A 13,101-nucleotide genomic window follows, 5' to 3' on the forward strand; every position below is an offset into this window, starting at 1 on the left:
TTCTCTCGCTATTTCATGGAATTTGCCGGTCTCGTTGAATTTCCGATCGCGCATCGCAAGATCCCGATCCGATCAGGCGAGTATAAACAGTGAAATAGATGGTTCTTGCACACAGACAGACATATGGATAATCCAGGTTGATTTTCACTTCTCGTTTTATTCGAGACACGCTAATACATCAAATATATTAATTTGGGTGTGACATTTTACAGCCGAAACAATTGTTATTTAATATCTGATTGATCAAAGATATTCAATTAAATTATTGAATACGTCAATTATTTCATATTCTATTTTATCTTGCTAAATCGATCTGCGAGAATAGAAGCTGTTGAACAAGAAATGTTAATCGGCTCGTAATAGTTGGATTAAAATCATTAGCAACTTCTTTGCGAACAATATAACGGATATTAATTATTTGATTACACTTTCGCAAATAGACATTAATCATACGCTCTCAACCTATTTACTTCCGCAAACAGTTTCTTTATCGATTATGACAGGCGATATTGACATTGCGCGGCAACGATACATATAGTAATCGATACATCGCGAGATTTGATTTATCAAATTCGACATGCCCGGCGGCCTCTATGTCGAAGCGTTCGCTCCTAGGGGCAAACATTGTCCGCAAACCTCACAGGCTCCGGTAAATATGCGCGCAAACTGGCCAGGTCAACGATGTATGACCCCGCCGCCGTCGCCGCCGCCGCCGCCGCAGTCGAAACGGTAATGGAGTCCGGCGGCGGTATTGAGTTAAGTTACATATGCATACAATTCCGAGTAAATAGCTAGTAACGTTCGCGCATACATCATTTCGAGCAGCTACCGGATAGTTTATACGCGCGCTACGCACGGTCGATGGGTTACGCGCGGCCGCGGGAATTATTGACCGCGAGCGCATAATCGTCGGGTACTTTTGTATACCGTGTACTTCCTTACGCGCTGCGGGAAATTAACGATGGCGAAAGCCGAGCTTACGAGATGCGTTGCGTTAAATACCTCGCCCGCGGTAACGTACGCACGTTTGTGAGTCTGTCGGCGAACCGTTTCGCGAAATATAATGAGGAAAGTTCGAACGGCACCGCGAACGTTAATTTGAAATTCGTTTTTAGAGATTGTATTGATGTTCAGTCAATAGTTATAAAATATATAGTATGTTATATGAAGACACGTGCATGAATTTAATCTTTATTTATTTCCCTATAAATTTCAAATCTATTGTAATTAATTATTGTTAATTAAAGCTTCCAATTAATATGGAGCCATTTATCTATTCATGTTTTTAAATCGATGACGTATGTAATAAGAGCTTGGAAAATGATGGAAAGAGATGATGTATATGAAAAGAGATCGAGATTTTTAACAGTCTATTTGAATAAAACGCCATTTCAAATGAATGTTAATTTAGAATCGAGAAAATATTAACATACACAATCTATACAAATGAAATAATAATTCATTAAATTAATGCACGTGCAATTAATACTTGGAAATACAGTGATATATAAATGTAAATCTGCTTATATAATGCTTATACAAATATATTCATAATATTGTGCAGTATATTGCATTGTACGAAAGGAAAGCCGGAAAGCAAATACCTCGAGCGATAAAAAAGAGCAATGAAACGTTAATTGCTACTTTCTATTACGTCAAAGCAATAAAAGTCTGACTAATTACTTGAAATTTACACTGAACGATTAGATTGTCTATTGCGATAGCCCCGAGCACACGTACAAAATGTCTTGTACGTTATAGTATTAAAAGCGTATTAAAAGCGAATTAACGCTAAGCGATGCAACGTTATAATAATACAGTAACGCTGAGCAAATGACATCAGATGGTGAATCGGATTTTAAATTAAAGGCTCCCTGACTCATTGACTCGTTTCCATCCACCTATTCTGTTAACTCTTGTGATCTCTCGGATCCAATTATACTTTCTCTAATTTTTAGAAGCATAATCTTCTCGCTACCAAGCCATGTGTACCAAGTAAAATCTGGATAATTTTTACATTTACATTTACTCATTCCTACAATATTTAAAACAATTTTCTTAATTTCTGGAAATTTTATATGACAAGTATGAAAATTTCAAAGCTGAAAATAATTACCTTTTATTATTTTCATTTTTTTTAAATCTCTTTATTCCTAACAAGTTAAATTAAACAATTTAAATCGTAATTTGACATATCTCTTTGTAGAACAATACTTTGCGTATGATTCTAAAATTATATGCTTGCACACTGCAATTGGAGAAAAAGCCATAATTGAGCAAAAAAGTGAATCCGATTCAACCTCCAATTTCATTTGCTGCTACTTCATCCGACGTATACTCACAGTCGGATTAGGAAAACAGACACGCGCTGCTTCTGCTGAAACTTGGTTGTTTTACGTAATTTTAGTTCTGACGGCGCATTATGGTAGCCCAGCGAAAGCAGCAATCTTACGGGTTATGGCAGCAGGGGGTAGCGTTCCAGTGGCTGGCGTTAGCATACGGTGCACCTAAATATAGTGGCGTACCAGCGAACAATATATTACGCCGACTTGCCTATATACTAGACGACAACGACGACGACGACGACCACGGCGACTGGATAAAATAAATAGCCTGGACTTTCCTCGTAACGTGATATATCGCCCGTTAATTGCACGTTACCGCGGATACCGACGTGTTTTCAACTTATATCGATGAACAATCTTTCTCGCGAGAACGAGCCCGGATGGGGATTATGACGTCTGTATATCGGATCCTATCGAAAAGAATCGGACGCGCGATTAAATTACGACACACTCGAACGGGCAGTATCGATAACACATTGTTGAAGATAGTGGTACCTTTAAAAGAAAATAATCAGTTACGAGAACAGGGATATTTTAATGCATTGTCTAGACGTACTACCGCGTAGATCTGCTATTGAAAGAACCAATATATTTTATTTTTAAGTTATTGATCGCAAAAATGCGATATATCAGCTTCTATCGTGTCACCACGGAGATGAAGAAGTTATACTGATAATTATAATTTACCGTAAAGATATAATTTATAGTTTGAATTATATAATCATGTCTGTCGTGATGATAGATACTTAATCATTACATGCAAAAGATTCCCTCCGACTAATCATTAATATTAATATTAATAAAAATATTATAAGAAGAGATATTATTATAAGAGATTTCATTTAGATGAGAATAGTATCTCATTACGATGATACATATGCATAATGTTTTCCGTGTGAGGAGATACTTAGATACTGTGTTAGCATAATTATCCGACAACGAGAAAATACACGAGAGAGGGCATCTGACATAGTAATAATATGGCTGATCGCCGATGAAGCGTATCCGTATGTACGGCGAATAATCCGTACATACGAAAGCCTGGATATCTAACGACTTAACGAGCATTATCTAACGGCCGGCGGAGCCGGCTTATTAAAATGATTTATTCGCGACGACTGCATTACGCCGCGCTTAAGTCTTCATCAGATAAAAAGTGTCGGACATGGCGTCGTAGTATCATTCATAGTCTACACATGTTAGAGATTGCGAGAGACTGCGCGAACGAGCCCGTGTATATCGAATGAGCGGTATCGATGGGCGAATATAAATTATAAACGGTGTACACATACGCACGTGGTGCGAGTTAATCGCGCGTGTTTGTGGATCTACCGCATGTGCATGAGGAGATTTAAACGATAGCTCCGATAAAACGGGAATCACGAGAAGCTGCTCTTCGCGGCGGAGCTGTCGCTACCAATCTATCGACTTTGCTTTCGTCTTCCTCGTCTTCTTCTTCGTTTGAACGCGCAGCGAAGACTTTCATTAATCCGGCTTCATTCCCCTCTTGTCGCTCTTTTTCCCTCGTATAAATAAGGACATTAGCGAACTTACGTAAATTGATGTTTGCATACGTTCCTTTTGGAGAACATTTGTAGTGTCATTATATACTACATTATATCAGTTTATCTTCGATGTTACTCGCGAGAAAATCACGGGAAATACGCTGCTACAAAGTGCTTTTAATGCTACGAAATTTGTTTTGAAACACTGTGAGAAACTTTTCATACAATCCGATGCTTTCAACGGTACGTCTTTGAAATAAATGTCACGAGTTAGCTTTGCGGGAGACTTTTCATTCTTTGAACTTGCGGTATGTATATAAAAAAAGCACGTGTTTCTTATTTCAAGCTACTTTATAAGATACCCGAAGCTCATCAAAATCGGGGACTGTTGGAGTTTCTTTTTTCTTAGCTGAACGAGAGAGTTACATTCGCTCTCCTTCCATCTCTCTCGCTCGCACGGGTAGATACACCCTCCATTTTTCATTCGCCCTGTCCTTTTTGCTTCGTACTGCGCCAGTAGATGTTCCAGTCTTCCTTCTACCCTTTGCCGCGTCATCTCTCTTCTTGCTCGTCGTCTCTCCTTTCCACCGATTATGCAGTAGTAGACGTGCATTGGGATCGTCTTCCTCGCTTCGCTTCTCCTCGCGCGCTTCTTCCTCTCCCTCTCTTCTCCGTCTCTCTTCTTCCTGCGGCAAAGTGGAAGTAAATATACACTGTCGTTGCTCCAACGATTTACCGTCTCTGTCTTTCGCTTTCCGCAGCAGTTAGCTTGTCCCTCGAATTCTCCCTCTTTTTCCATGCGACTCGGCTCGATCCGTCTGTCTTCTTTCTCTTTTCCATTCGAGCTCCCTCTTTTCCCATTCCGCACAGACTATTCTCCATCTTCTTTCATTGCGCCAGAGTCCTTCTTCTTTTCGTCTATAGGGTGCTTGAAAAAATTCAACTTTTATTTTAATAATACATTGGTAAATCAATTTTCAGTGTCCCTCTCAACGTTTCTATTAATTATTACAATTTTCTAATATTCATCATTTTACAATAGTAATAAAATAAAAATAAAAATTTGAAATCTGCTTGAATTTAAATGAATACGAGCTTTTATTATCAGATTGCATGTTTGAAATTTATTTTGTCAAAAGTCTTTTATATCTTTTCTAATCTTTTGTGTACCATGATATTTTAACGAAGGAAGAATCAATAACAAAAGAGTATAAAAGAATGTATCTGAAATGGGTGTGTGTGTGAAATTAATATTGTATATCGGGACACCCTGTGTACATCGTTCTGGTACTATATACGTGTTAGTATATTTTCTCCGTCTGCGTTCAACCAATTCTCTCTCCCTTGCGAGACGGGACGGTATACATATATTCACGGTTCGTCCTTCTTTAGCCCGCATTTCCTACACTGCTTCTCGCTTCTTTTCCTTTTCTCTCCCTTTCCATCTCGGTCTTTTCAAAGCTCTATAGGAGAGAAATATATTTTCGTCCATCGCGCGCGAAACCACCATCGCCGACTCCGTCCGCCTCATTTAATAGTACGCTGCTCTCCTCTTACTCGCACACACTCATACATTTTCCCCGCCGCTCTTATTCACTGCATCCGATCTGAGGTCCGCCACGAAGCCCGATTTTCGCCGTAGAGCACACATGGATGCGTTTAGAGGAACGACCTCGGTGGGACAAAGAGGGCGCGATCGGGAAGAAAAGGTAACGCATGGTTCCAAACCAAAGTATCAGCGCATCATTAGAGGAAAGGAGATAGCATGATCCTCACACATTTCACATCCCGCCGAGAATGTCTGCGCGTGCACGAGCCGAGCAAGTTAATGGAATGGTTCATTCTTTCCTCGTACAAGGCGTTCCGGGTATCAAGAGTGAATTTTGAAAAAAAATTACAATCTCGATTCGAACAGATTTTTAATGAGTTGTGTACACGCGTGATTTACAATAATGCAATTGTCTCTTTTGCGTTCTTAATACAATGTTAAATATTGTAGAGATTTTATTTTATCTTGTAATGATTCGTAGTCTGATTCGTCTTCACCATGAGTCATTTTTTGATCTTAGATGCATCTGTTATATTTGAATCATTACGAGTTATGGATTTTTGTACGTGACAATTGAATATGTGTAGTTGTTTGGGAGAAAGAGAAGAATACAATAATAATTGACGAGAGTTTCATCATCAAACTTTTTTTATGGAGATTATCATGACTAAAATATCGCCAGAATTTTGACACTTTTGTGTATTATTTTTAATTAAATACACATTTAAATAATAAAATTAATTCCTATTTTATTTATTCATTTTTATTTCATGTTATATTATATTTTTCTTTAAAAATACTTTATGCCACCGCTAGAATTTAAAATCAGATATTTTCTAAATTTATTAAAAATTCATCAGATTGTTTAAACACTTTTATTATATTTTTTTTACAGATACATATAAGAATTCAAAGAATAGAATTTAAACAATTCTATGATAATCGAACTTTATCATAATCTTAAAAATACCTCAAGAATACATTAAGATTATCGAAAATGTTTGTCTAGATTTATTATTGATATACCTTTAACATTTTATATCGGTATTGATATTTACTATCATTTTCGTAATATTGGAAAACACCGACAATACGGAAAATACCGAATACATGCTGACTATCTCCGATAAAGCTCTTTGTATGACAGATGCATGAACCACAAAAGCCATTAATATGTCGCGTCGAACAACTATGTGTACACCTGCATTCTCGGACGCAGGACGATTGCGCTCGCACAAAAGCAAAGTTATGGAGTCTCTGTCCGGCGTGGCTACGGAAGCAAATCGAGAATTTCACGCTTATTTGCCGAAATGATCATGCCCGACCACCGGCGGCCATCTCCCGCAGGAAAACACTGCCACTTTCAGTGATTACTCCATCGATCTGACCCCGCGGCGGCTCGCCTTATTGGCCGATACGTTATACGTGCGCGCTTATTAAATGAGAGAGCGCGCGCGCTTTCATAAGGTCGGCAATGGCATCGCTGTGGGGCTGATACGCAGAAGAGGGAGCTACCACCCTATTCACTTTTTTTTCTCCTTCTCTCGTACGACCCCACGAAAACGCGGTTACAACGTACTCGGGGAGTGGTGCGAAATCCCGCGGCGACGCTGATTCGCATGGGCCGAGTGTTTCATTGTGTACGCAACCATTAAGCATTCTATTTGACTTGACCCCACGTACAAGCCACGTGAATCCATCTACCCGCATTCGTCCTTTTTCTTCCTCTGTTTCGAATGATCTACATAAATTAAGTTTCCACGTGTTTGCCCGTGTTTCGTTAACCGCATCACGCGAAAATGAGTCGACAGATTTTCAATGAACTTGCTATCTGATTTTAAATTCAATTCAAGCTTGCTGGCATAAATTACGTAAAAAATTTCTTTCAAAATACGAAGGAAAATAAATAAACAAGATAGAAATAAATTTCGTTTTTTGAATAGTTCTAGATAGTTTATAAGAAAATAAAAATTGTAAAATTTTATTCATGTAGAAAAAAGAAATGATTCGATGATGAAAGATTTCAAGTTTGCCTTCGAAGAGAAACTCCCCGTTTTCGAAGAACTACTGCATTTAAATCTAAATCTAATATCGATAGATGCTTAACATCATCGGTTGACAGCGGGCTTCTCTTTTTCTCTCCCTCTATTGTCACGATGCGCACCCTCGTAACGTTCCTCGTACGTTCGCCCCTGCCATATCTGCCGGCACTCTCTTTGTTCCGCTCTTCGTCGCGCACATACTTTGCCGGCATGTTCTTTTTTTCTCCTTGACGGCTCGCAGCCTCCGAAATGAACTGTACGAGGAGGAGGCTCGTGTTAAGGGTAAACGCGCGTAGAGGCATCTCTCTGACACTCCTCCCTCTCATCCATTAATAATAGCTTTAGAAATCCGTGCCTTTCTAACAGTCTCACGTCAAAACTAACACGGGGACCTGCCCCCAACTTTAAGCCACGCTACTAGCCTCTCAATTTATTCCCTGCATCGCGTATTAGATTGTGTTGTGTGTGCTCCTCCCTCATTTACTTAACGAAATCAGAACAGACTGCTTTAGAATCTGTCGTCTGTAAAACCACATAGAGAGTATGCAGTTTTATAAACGAGTTACTAGAGCAATGATATCAATCCGAGGTGTTATCATTGTGTGCTTTTTTGCAAATTAAAATTGATAGAATAAATAAAAATATAATAAACAAAAATAAATTCATATTTTGCACACGTTATATAATGTATGTATCATTAATCAATTTCTGTTGTATATTTTCTATCATTAACGTGCGAAAATGTAGAATATCCTTCGTCATATTTTTTAAGAGTTATAAACATACGTGTCGAGGATTATTACGATGAAATACGAGGGATATTCTTTGACGATTCTGATAAACTGAAAAATTGCTGACGTCTGTAAGACTTTAGTGTGTATTTGTGGGATCAAATATATACATGAAGCCAGATTCCTTCGTCTCGCGTAAAGAGGAATTTGTAGCAAAACAAGTTTCAAGATGAACAGGACGCGCTCAAATTATATACGGCGCAGCAGTTACTACCGAGAAGGCTATCTAATCGGGAAAGATAAAATAACGTTGAAATTAGCACGTAAGACTGATCCGATTTCATTTCACAATACCGGATAGCATTCCTGTTGATACTTTCATAATTAACACTATTATCTAAGCATAACATCTCCTTTAACCGGATGGTCGCCGTATTATTGACGATATTACTCAGCGATAAATTTAATTAATGAAAAACTAATATTATACTAGTTTTTTGTTTATCTTCAGCTCGATAGTTAAAAAAATTTTATAATTAGTAATTTTAAACTAATAATCATTTATTGCCATTTTTTATTATTTAGAATTTTAATCTCATCATTAAAAGGTGATTTCAAGTTTCTATAATTTGTATAAATTATAGAAACTAGAAATCTTTTTACTATTATTATTATAATATTTAAATAACATAATTTATATATTATTCTAATATATAATTTATATATTATGGTAATATATATAATATAATTTTATATATTATGTTAATTGTTATTCTTTATAACAATATATTTATAGTTTGGAAAAATTTAATTCATATAAATTTATATTACATATAAAAATAAAGGTATTATTAGTGAGAAAGAAAGAGAGAAGCGAGATAATATAATTAAAAGTTTTTCAAATTTTCTCGGAATTAATAGTCGATTGGAAAATTTATCGAAGCGAATGTGCGATATCGTTATCAAGTACAATCGCGGAAACCGATGTCACTAGTGGTTATACCGTTCCCTCTGATGCAAAAGGGCGCGACAAAGAAAAAGGGTGAGAGGACGTAACGAGTCTTCGATCGCCGCTTCCGGTTACATAGTGATCATCGCGCGTTCGGTGTCCGTCGTCGACGACGACAAGGACGATAGGGAAAAGTTAAAACGAATCTCTCCTAATTGCCGTCCCCTTGTTCACTCTCTCGGGTTCGGCGTTGTTTGTCACCGACGATCCTCTCTTTTTCTCTCTCATGTCGATGTCGAGAGTGAAAGATTGAGCGGACGGGTTCGCACCGAAACGATAAGGACGCTGATAGAGTTCCATAAAGAAAAGAAGAGAGATCGAAAAAAAGTCGGGGGATAGAATGCGACGGATTGAAAGATAAGGACGGAAGATTTCGAGAGAGACTGCGAATCGAAGAGGATGAGGCGAAAGGGGAACGAGAGAGAGAGACAAGGATGGTTGAGAAAAAGGACAGTCCATATCGAAGAGTGGAAGATCGGAGCGAGAAGGACGAAATTAAAGGGGGAAAGAGGAGCGACCGGAACGAGGGCAGAGCCATAGAGGGAAAGAGGGATAGGGCTAAGGGAGCGAGCGAGAGGACCTCGCCTTTGTCTCGCCGTGAAGAGTCCGCTTCGCGGTGAAGGAGTGCTTCTCCTCCGCGGCTCCACGGCTTCTCTCCGTACTTCGTCGTGCTCTTTCAAGCTCCCTCGGCTTCTTTTCTCCTCTAGGCCAGATCTGGCCGCGTAGCCTTCGAGGAAAGACGACGAGAGGATGGAGGACGCCTGTGCGGAACCCTAGTCCTTTCCCTAGCTGTCGGCCAACGCCGGAAATTGACACCCGAGTTCCCCCGGTTTCCGACAGAATTTCTCTTTGCTTATACGCTTGTCTCTTTCCGCATTTCGATTTGCGAAGAAATTTTTTACGCGAATTATTTATGACGGAATATACTGCACTTTGTCTTATCTAACGATAAAACGGAGTGTGTACATACTCGGTATAAGGAGATTTATTAACGTATTTTTATTTAGCTAAGCGTGAGTGTGCTTGTGATAAGAATTATCAATGTCAAATAATAATAAAATTACATTCAATAATAAAGAAACATATCTACATTACTAAATAATAATTGTAATAAAAACTGATTATTACGTAATAAAACAAACTTTCCAGTACAGGACTTGACCAATGTCCATTAATACGCTTTTATTATCGCTTGCGTATGTACATTCAACATTGATTTATATCCGAGCACACATTATTCGTCATCGACATCTGTGTTTCTTTCAATGTAATAAATCGTTTATCTTTATCGATGATGCTAAATCAAGAAAGTGAAATTTTTATTTTGCAGTATAATAATTTTTTAAAAAAGCTGTCGTGATTAATTGTTATTTATAGTCATAGATACGCTATAACTAAAACTTTTTTTTTAAAGTTGCAAAATTTATTTTTCCCCATTATTTATTTAGATACATGAATTAAAAATATTTTTTAAGCCAATTTAAATAGCGATTATTTATGACAACTTATATAATTTCAGCTGCAATTATATAAACTAATTTGTGAGAAATATATCACATATTTTCTTTCGGAAAATCTTGAAAAATTCAGGCTATCTACACGTATATATACGAAAGCTTCCATTGCGTAATGAAAACAACAGGAGCATCGCGTGCGACGAGACGCAAGGGAAATCGATCCACGGCGAGAATCCACATTTTTCCCGGACGCAACGCGAGACAATCCAAGTCACGTGGCGCCGCGAGCACATGTCGACGGCCCTGACGTTCGGCGGCGGACGCGACCGAGCGGGGCCGAATGGTCCCGATCTCGGCGGAGGCCCCGTCGTAGCCATGTGTTGCGGTTCGTCGTGAGTGCTTTGTGACAAGAAGGGAGGCGCGTTTGTCTCTCCGTGCGTCTTTTTTTCGTCCGTCTCGCGAAAATCCGCGGCCCCGCGCGCGATTCTCGCGTCGAGGTGAGAGCGAGAGAGAGGGAGAGAAAGAGATAAAGAGAAAGAGAGAGACGTCGCGACGCAAAACCGAGACCGGGCGACTCGATCCGATACGCGGCGTCCGCTCCATCGCGCGGACGGCACCGTAGACGAAAACCACCCGGGTGTGTCCCGCTCTCGCGTGAGAGGAGAACGACCGACCGCCGAACGAGCCAACGACGAAACGAAGGGAAAGAAAGTGCATACGTGTGTATGTGTGTGCGTGCGTGTGCTGTGACAAAGAGTGCGCGGGTGCGTGTGCGTGCTTCTCCCTCGCGACGACAGCGTCAATGACGACGACGACGATGAGCGGACAGGAGCAGTTCGCTCCGTTCGCGCGACTTTGATTCGGTTGTTCAACGTACACCTCGGCACCGTTTTTTTCGCGCGTGTGTGCTCCGAGGTGCCGGAAGAAACGAGGAGGCGGCGGGTTGGTAGCAGTGTCGATTCTACGAAGAGAGAAGGATATAAAGAGAGAGAGAGAGAGAGAGAAAGAGAGAGACAGACAGCGCAGCCCGGGCGACCCGTCCGTGGGATCGAGAGAGCGAACGCAACACGTAGAAAGCGTGCTGCAGAGACGGAGATAGAAAGTGTGTGTGAGAGAGAGAGAGAGAGAAGGAGATAAAAAGTGTTGATCGTAGGTGCGTTCGCCGGGTCTAGAGACGCGGTACAGGCAGTGTTTGTGTAGTACGTGTTTGTTTATGTGCGGCGCGACATTCGTGGATCGGCCGGAACGGGCGAACTTCAGGGCGTACTCGGGAGAGCCGCGGAGAAACATCGTCGCAGATTCTTTCTTTTCATTTCGAATCGTATCGTGTCGCGAGTGCTTGTGCGTGTCCGTTACGTGTATACGTGTTCGCCGGGCGTAACGGCGGCGGAGAAGTGGTGTGCGCGATATATACACACGCGCGCACACGCACGGCAGAGGAGGAGCGCGAGAGAGAGCGGGAGCGAGAAGGTTAGACGAAGAGCGGCGCCACCGGAGGGGAAGGAGGAAGATAGAAGATTGTCGCGCGAGGTAAAAGATCGGATTCACGGTGTAAATAACGACGGGTTGTGACTTCGCGGTCGCGTTCGATCGGGGTGTATTCGTCGCGGTGCGAGAACAACGAGTCCGGGACGGGTTCCTTTGCGGCGGCAGCGTGTATATGTGTGTACGTGCGTGAGAACAGGGTCGCGAGGTGAAGCTCGCAGCCAGCGGCAGCAGCGGCGACGGACGGTTGGATTATAAGCGACGAGAGGAGATACGCGCGTATCGGAAGGATTATACATATATATATATATATATATATATATATTATATTATACGTATACATATATATACATAATACATCGAGGGAAGCACTGGGCGAAGCCCTGCGGAGGGGAGGGAGAAGCTCCCCGCCGGTCATCCCGTTCGCGTGGATGTGTGTGTCGCGTACACGCCTGCTCTCACCGACGCATCGACGCACGATAGTAAGTGACTCCTCTTTTTTTCTTCCAATTTAAAAGTTGCTGAAAAGGTACGTTAGAATGTATACCTAGGGAGCGATGTATTTCGAAATCGATTCTCCCCTGGTGAATGTTTCATCGCGCGCCATCTTTGTTTACACCATCTTAATTGTGAACTTTGTATACCGTGCACCCGAGTAATTTATACGCTGTGTTAAAATTCTATTTACGCAAAGGTCACAGCGAGATAAATCAAGGATTTTTTGTATATTTTGCACGCGCGAACATTCGTTCGAAAAGATTATGCGTCTTCAATCGTTTACAATCTCCTCATTTTTGAATTTATAAATTTGTAGCTTCTCAGCACACTTACTTGTATGTGTATATGTGAGTGCAAACGCTTCTTGCTCACGTTGTACATGTATATGTCTGTACAAGCTATATAAGTAATATAAGCACTTTTGATGCTTCGATAAGTTTGGTATATATTGACGTATTGATTATTAAATAAGCTTCAAAG

At 40.4% G+C, this 13,101-nt stretch overlaps 1 protein-coding gene across 2 annotated transcripts in view; it reads left to right on the forward strand.

Moving 5' to 3' along the window:
• The window catches only part of LOC145967218 (uncharacterized), a 197,490-nt gene that overhangs the window by 31,437 nt on the left and 152,952 nt on the right, over positions 1 to 13,101 (forward strand). The window contains exon 1 of one of the 2 annotated variants that reach the window (XM_083091882.1): positions 11,012 to 12,605. The exons of the other annotated variant lie outside the window; for it this stretch is intronic. The gene's annotated coding sequence lies outside the window, so the exon portion shown is untranslated. Of the gene's footprint in view, positions 1 to 11,011; positions 12,606 to 13,101 lie in introns of those variants that run through there. 2 annotated transcript variants of the gene reach the window in all.

The sequence above is a fragment of the Camponotus vicinus genome, unplaced genomic scaffold (assembly GCF_025532165.1).
Source record: "Camponotus vicinus isolate PSW18456_S1 unplaced genomic scaffold, iyCamVici1.0 SCAF_2, whole genome shotgun sequence".
Lineage (NCBI taxonomy): Eukaryota > Metazoa > Arthropoda > Insecta > Hymenoptera > Formicidae > Camponotus > Camponotus vicinus.